The sequence below is a fragment of the Panthera uncia genome, unplaced genomic scaffold (genome assembly GCF_023721935.1).
Source record: "Panthera uncia isolate 11264 unplaced genomic scaffold, Puncia_PCG_1.0 HiC_scaffold_1555, whole genome shotgun sequence".
NCBI lineage: Eukaryota > Metazoa > Chordata > Mammalia > Carnivora > Felidae > Panthera > Panthera uncia.
The window spans coordinates 41,650-49,149 of NW_026058201.1; the positions used below are offsets into that span (position 1 = coordinate 41,650).

The 7,500-nt window shown below is 45.7% G+C and overlaps 1 pseudogene; it reads right to left on the reverse strand.

Annotated features, from left to right (window-relative positions):
* Nucleotides 1-374: 374 nt before the first annotated feature.
* LOC125917172 (glyceraldehyde-3-phosphate dehydrogenase-like) lies at nt 375-4,975 on the reverse strand (annotated as a pseudogene).
* Between the last annotated feature and the right edge of the window lie 2,525 nt (nt 4,976-7,500).

Genomic DNA, 7,500 nt, shown 5'->3' on the forward strand with positions numbered 1-7,500 from the left:
GGTCTGTGGTTTTCTTGTGATCTCTTTGTTTGGTTTTGGTATCAGACATAATAAAACGAGTTGAGAATTGTTTCCCTCTCTTCTGTTTCCTGGAAGAGTTTGTGGAGAATTGTATTCATTCTTCTTTAAATATTTTGTAGAATTCCTCAGTGAAACTATCTAAGGTTGTGGGTGATTTCTTAAATTAATACTTCAATCTCTTTACTTGTTATAGGTCTATACAGATTGCCTATTTCTTCTTGAATTGGTTTCAGTAGTTTGTTTCTTTCTAGGAACTTGTCCATTTCATCTAAGTTATTAAATTTATTGGCAGAAGGTTGTTGATAGTATTCCTTATGCTTTTATAATCCTTTTTATTTCTGTAAAGTTGGCAGTAATGTTCCTTCTTTCATTTCTGATTCTAGTGATCTTTCTCTTTTCTTGATCATTCTAAGGGTTTATCACTTTTGTTGACCTTTTCAAAAAACAACTTTTGGTTTATTGATTTTTCTCTATTTTCCTATTCTCTATTTCATTAATTTACACTCTAATTTTTACTGTTTCCTTACCTCTGCTTGCTGTAGATTTAGTTTGCTCTTCTTTTTATGGTGTCTTAAGGTGGAAGGTAAACATTTTAGGTTGATGTTGTATTTTTTATTTCTGTATTTTATTTTTATTTTTTGTTTATTTTTGAGAGAGCGTGCACACACACACATGTGAGCTGGGGAGGGGCAGAGACAGGCTCTCCACTGATAGCAGAGAACCCGATGTGGGCTTGCACTCACAAACCTTGAGATCATGACCTGAGCTGAAGTCGGACGCTTAACCCAACTGAGCCACCCAGGTGCCCGTTATTTTTATTTTTTCAAGTTTGTATTTGTTCATTTAAGTAACCTCTACACCCAACATGGGGATTGAACTCACGACCCTGAGATCAAGAGTCACATGCTCTTCTGGCTGAGCCAGCCAGGTGCCCCTCTTTCTGCATTTTAAAAATGTGGCTCCACTATTTTCTTGCTTGCACAGTTTCTGACCATAATAAATCCATTAGCCTTATTTATATTTGTATGTAATATGTCTTTTTACTCTGGCTGCTTTTTAAAAAAATTTTTTAATGTTTATTTCTTTTTGAGAGACAGGGAGAGACTGAGCATGAGCAGGGGAGGGGCAGAGAGAGAGGGAGACACAGAATCCGAAGCAGGGTCCAGGCTCTGAGCTGTCAGCACAGGGCTGGACATGGAGCTCAAATTCACAAACTGAAAGATCATGAGCTGAGCTGAAATCGGATGCTTAACCGACTGAGCCATCCAGGTGCCCCTACTCTGACTGCTTTTAAATTTTCTCTTTATCACATTTTAAAAACAACTTACAATATACCTTGGTATAGGTTTTTTGGAGGGGAGTGGGCTGGGTTCAGTGTACTTTATTGGTGGTACATGACCAGGAAGGCTCCCCAAGCTCCTCCCACTCTTTAGGGGGTCTGAGTTGGAAAATACAGTGTGTTGGGAGATTGAGTTGGGGCCCTCAAGCAGCTGAGGGCCTCTGTCTTCCTCTTGTGTTCTTGCTGGGGCTCTTGGTCTGGGAGACTCTTACTCCTTGGAGGTCATGTGGATTGTAAGGTCTACCACCATTTTGCTGTAGTCAAATTCATCTTCATACTAGGAAATGAGCTTGACAAAGTGTTCATTGAGAGTAACACAAGCCCCAGCGTCAAAGGTGGAAGGGTGGGTATCCCTATTAAAGTTGCAGGACAAACCAGGTTCTCAGTGCAAATCAGGATGCCCATGAGGGGGCTGATACCTGCTTCACCACCCTCTTGATCTCATCACATATGGCAGCTTTCTCCAGGCAGCAGGTCAGATCCTGCTGACACATTGAGAGTGGAGACATGGCAGACCATGTTGGTGAGCTCCCCATATAGCTCAGGAATTACCTTGCCCATAGCTGTGGCATTGCCAGTAGGAGCAAGGGTGATGTTCTGCACAGCACATGGCTGTCATGCCACAGCTTACCAGAGGGGCCATCTACAGTCTTCTGGGTGGCAGTGATGGCATGGACTGTGGTCATGAGTCCCACCATGATGCTAAAGTTGTCATGGATGACTTTAGACAGGGGGCACCAAGCAGTTGGTGGTGCAGGAAGCATTTGATGGTCTTGAGGGAATTGTCATACCTCCCATGGTTCATTCCCATCACAAACATGGGGGCATCAAAGGAAGGGGCAGAGATGATGACCCTTTTGGCTCTGCCCTTCATGTGAGCCCCAGTCTTCTCCAAGATAGTAAAGACATTATTGGACTCTACAACATACTCAGCACCAGCATCACACTATTTGAGGTTGGTGGGATCTCACTCTTAGAAGATGGAGATGTGCTTTCCACTGATGACAAGCTGCCCGTTCTCAGCCTTGACTGGGCCATTGAACTTGCCATGGGTAGAATCTTTCTGGAACATGTAGACGATGTAGTTGAGATCAATGAAGGGATCACTGATGGCAACAGTACTTTGTTAGAATTAAAAACAGCCCTTGGGGTACCTGGCCTGGGTAACTCAATTGGTAGAGCATGTGACTCTTGATCATTGTGTGTAGAGATTACTTAAAAATCAAATACTTTTTTAAAAGCTTTCTAATTTATTTTGATAGAGAGAGAGAGAGAGAAAGAGAGAGAGAGAGAGAGAGAGAGAGAGAGAGAGATGGGAGGGGCAGTGGGAGAGGGAGAGAGAGAATCCCACACAGGCTCTGTTAGCACAGAGCCCGATGCAAGGCTCGAACTCATTAACTGTGAAATCATGACCTGAGCCAAAACCAAGAGTCGGATGCTTGACTGACTGAGCCACCCAAGTGCCCCAAAAATAAAATCTTTAAAAAAAAAAAGTGGCCCTGATGACCAGGTATCCAATATGGCCAAATCCGTTTACTCCAAGCTTTTCCATTGTGTCTCAGGGAACCAACTGGCAGTGCACAAGGAGATGCAACAGTGTGTTGAGCTGGGAGGAGCAGAGAGCTTGGTATAGTTTCTGTGTATTGTGCTTGGGGTTCATTAAATATTTTAGATCTAATGATTTATCAGATTTTCATCAAAGTTAGAAGTTTTTCAGTTCTTTTTTCCTTTTCCTTCAAGTATTTCTTTTTCTCATCCTCTTCCCTCTTTGGGGGACTCTAATTACACACACACATTAGATCACTTGAAGTCATGTCACAGCCTGCCAATGCCGTGTTATTATTATTTTGAAGCTTTTTTTCTCTGTGTATTTTACTTGGGATAGCTTCTGTACTATATATTCGAAGTTCGTTAGTCCTTTGCCATGTCTAATGTTCCATTAATCCATCTAGTGTATTTTCTATCTCAGACATTATAGTTTTCATCCTTAGAATTTTAATTAATTTGGGTCTTTTAAAAATATCTTCTATTTCTCTACTTCACATGGTCAGTCTTTGTTTTATCTTCTTGCACATGTGGAACGTGGTTATAATAACTGTTTTAATGTCTATGTCTCTTAATCCCATCATCTGGGTAATTCTGGGTAGGTTTCAATTGATCGGTTTTTCTTTTCATTATGGGTCATACTTTCCTGTTTCTTTGTATATGTGCTAATTTTTATCGGTTGGCAGACACTGTGGATTTTATTTTGTTGGGTGCTGGATATTTCTGTAATCTTATCAATATTCTTGAGTTTTGCTCTGGGGTGCAAAAGCACTTGGAAACAATTTGGTCCTTTTTCAGATCTTGCTTTTGTTGGGGCCAGAGTGATGTTTTGTCTTCACCCACTTCTGAGTCAAAAAGTCTTGTGAGTGCTCTACTCAATGCCCCATTAATTGTGAGGTTTCCACTCTGGTTCCTGGGAGCCAGCACTATTCCTAGCCTCGTGTGAACTCGCAGGATTATTCTCTCTAACCCTACTGGTTGATTCTAACCGTGCTTTTGAGTAGTTTCTTCAAATGCAGGCACTATGCTGAATGACCAAAGGGGTACTACCTCTGTAGAGCTCCACAGTTCTCTCTGTGTGCAACTTTCTCCTTTTTGGTTCTCTGTCTTGTGTCCCCGGGCTCCTGACTTCATCTTGTCAGTGCAGGAGACTGCTGGTCTCCACCTGCCCTTCTCTCCCTGTGCTCTGGTCTGGACACTTTCTTTAGGCAGTAAGGTGGGGCATTCATAAGCCTCTCCCCATTTGGTTCCTACTCTCAGGAGTCACTGCTTTTCCTAGTCTGACGTCCAATGCCTTGAGAACCGTTGTTTCACATATTCTGTGGGGAATTTTAGTCATCTCAGGTGGGGACATAAATCCAGTCCCGGTTACTCCAACTCAGCTGGAAGCAGAAATTCTCGTGATGGTTTGTTCATTTGTCCAGTGGGCACTTATTGGGAGAGAGCTTGCTGGGTCCCCCTCACAGTGGTCTTGTGGCTCTCCAGACAGTCCAGATTTTCCTATCTCAGGGCCTTTGCATGGGCCCTCTCCTCTGTCTGGACTGCTCTTTCTAGCTGTACTTCCTCTCTCAGCTCAGAGGCCTTTTCTGACTACTTACTCTGTGTAAAGCGAATTGCTCTCTTTTTTATTTCCCATCACACTTCTGCTTTCCTTTACAATTTCTTTTACTAGAGTGTAGGCAGGAATTTCTGTCAGATTCCCTGGAGCCAGCTCAGGGCCAGGCACACTATAGGTATGCAATAAATATTTATCAAATGACTGAGGTCTTTGTATATTTCATGGTACCTGTCATATAACAGAGCTCAGTCAAACTGGGGCTGCTTGTCTGATGGGGGCATAGCTCCTCGCCCTAAGTCCCCACCAGGGAAGGGATACAGGGCCCCTGGACTGAGGCCATGCACTCCTTAGTGATAACTGAAGGCCCCTGGGTACCGGCCAGGGAGGGTTTGACAGGTGGAGCTGATGAGTTCCAGACCCAGGCCTCTGGGCCCCGGCACAGGCCGACAGAACCGGACACTGGGCAGGAGCCAGAGCCAAGCTTCCATGACGTCGTTGCCTTCAAGGGCCATGCTCCTCCCTAGGCTTTTGGTGGGACTTCAGATCTCACCCAACCCTCTTAGAGCTATCTGCCACCAGATTCTGGGGAAAGATGGAGCCGTCCTCCCTGGTTCGAGTCCCAGATCTGGTTGTATGACCATCTACAATGATCAGAACACTCACAGAGTTGGCTCTATAAAGTCAAAAGTACTTTCTACATGGAAAACCTCTGTGAACTGAAAACAAGTGCTCACTGAACTGGCAAAGCCTTAGGAAGCTTCTGTTCCAAACCCCTACTTTTAACAAAGGAAGAGCCTGAGGTTTAAATGAAATAATGTATGTAGACTGCTTGGCACCGGGCTTGGAACTTTGTGTTTTTATGCCAGCTATTAGCCACCTGCCTACCCCAGGCTGAGCGACCAGTGCCTCAGTGCCTCCCTCCTTCCCAAAGTCCTTCCTACCTCAGCTGGGGGCCTTGATCCATCTTTCTTCAACAAGGATTATAGTTATCATTTTCTTTTTTTCTAATGTTTATTTTTTGAGAGAGAGAGAAAACACAAGTGGGGGAGGGGCAGAGAGAGAGATGGGGACAGAGGATCTGAAGCAGGCCCTGCACTGACAGCAGAGAGCCTGATGTGGAGCTTGAACTCACGAACTGTGAGATCATGACCTGAGCTGAAGTCGGACACTTAACCGACTGAGCCACCCAGGTGCCCCCGTAGTTACCATTTTCTGAGCATTTGTGAGGTGCCAAGCTATGAGCTAATAAGCACTCTACATATATCATTTAACTATTTTGTCATAGGATGAGATAGTATTATTGTCCCCATTTTACTGGTGAGGAAGCTGAGGCTCAGAGACATTAGGTAATCTCCTCAAGGTCCTATAATTACTAAGTGGCTGACAGTGTTTAGACCTCGGAAGTCTCCTAGTGTTTAGGTTCTGGCTTCTCTTCCCTTAGATGTCTCTTCTAATAACTTGTATTTCCTGCCAGCTATTCCTTCCTGGGCCTTTGGGAAGGTTTCTGAGAATCCACTGGGTCAGTCATTGGAACAGGGCAAGAGAGGGTCTAAAGCTTCTAGCTAAAAGCCTGCCATGAGTCCCCACTAGGAGCTTTTGTGGAGTTGGCAGTAAGGCTGTCTCTGAGGGTCAAAGATAATCCCCTGTCAAAAACACAGCCCTGTAGGAAGGAACAGGGCATGGGCAGGAGCCCACAGACCCAGCCATTCTCTCAGCAAGCATCCTGCCAGCTGGTTGTCTAGGACTCCCAGTTGTGCATTCCCCACAGGACGGTGGGAGCTGTAGATGGAGGCAGTCCAGCCCTGTAGCAGCTCCACATGGGCAAGGTTACCTCTGATGGGGCTGCTGGGGGGCCTGGCCTCTCTAGGAGGGGGCAGTACTGGAACCAGCCTTGAGGACCTTCCCAATTTGGATGAAGGAGAGTGGGGGTTGGATGGGCAGCCTTTCCAGCACAGGGAAGACAAGAGTGCTGGTCAGGCCATCCAGCGTTTCCCCCAGGCTCTTCGCATGTGCCCCAGTGTGTCCATAACAGAACCCTCTAACTCAGGGGTTGTTAGTGCCACTTGGCACATGAGGAAACTGAGTCCAGGGTCCAAGACTGCAGGCAGGATGGGCTGAATGCCAGCTGATGAAGTGAATCATTCTAAGGGAGGCCATGGGAGACCACAGGAGGTTCCTAAAGCCATTTTACCTGGGTGATGTGTGGGGTGGAGGAGAAAAGAGTGGAGACCAGAGACAGTGCAGAGACTGTTGGAGCAATCTTTGTGAGCCACAAGGGAGGTCTGGGCCAGGGCAAGAGCCAAGAAATAGAGGCCTTTGGGGATGGGCGGGGCTGATGGAAGGTGCAGGAGGTCTGAGCCAGAAGGGATCTCAAAGATCATCCACCCAACCCACCTGTTTTACACAAGGAAACTGAGGCCCAAGGAAGTAAGGGAGCTTACCTAAGGACACACAAGAGGTTAACAATAGAGTCACACTGGGGTGCCTTGCTGGCTCAGTCAGTAGATCATGGGACTCTTGATCTTGGGGCCATGAGTTTCAGTCCCAGGTTTGGCATAGAGTTTACTTTAAAAAAAAAAGAAAAAAAAAGTATGGGTGCCTAGGTGGCTGAGTTGGTTAAGCTTCCAACTTTGGTTCAGGTCATGATCTCACGGTTCATGGCTTTGAGCCCCACGTTTGGCTCTGTGCTGACAGCTCGGAGCCTGGACCCTGCTTCAGATTCTGTGTCTCCCTCTCTCTCTGCTCCTCCCCTGCTCATGCTCTCTTTCTCTATCAAAAATAAGTAAATATTTTTTTAAAATTAAGAGAAAAGGGGCGCCTGGGTGGCGCAGTCGGTTAAGAGTCCGACTTCAGCCAGGTCACGATCTCGCGGTCCGTGAGTTCGAGCCCCGCGTCAGGCTCTGGGCTGATGGCTCGGAGCCTGGAGCCTGTTTCTGATTCTGTGTCTCCCTCTCTCTCTCTGCCCCTCCCCCGTTCATGCTCTGTCTCTCTCTCTCTCCCAAAAATAAATAAAAAACGTTGAAAAAAAAATTTTTTA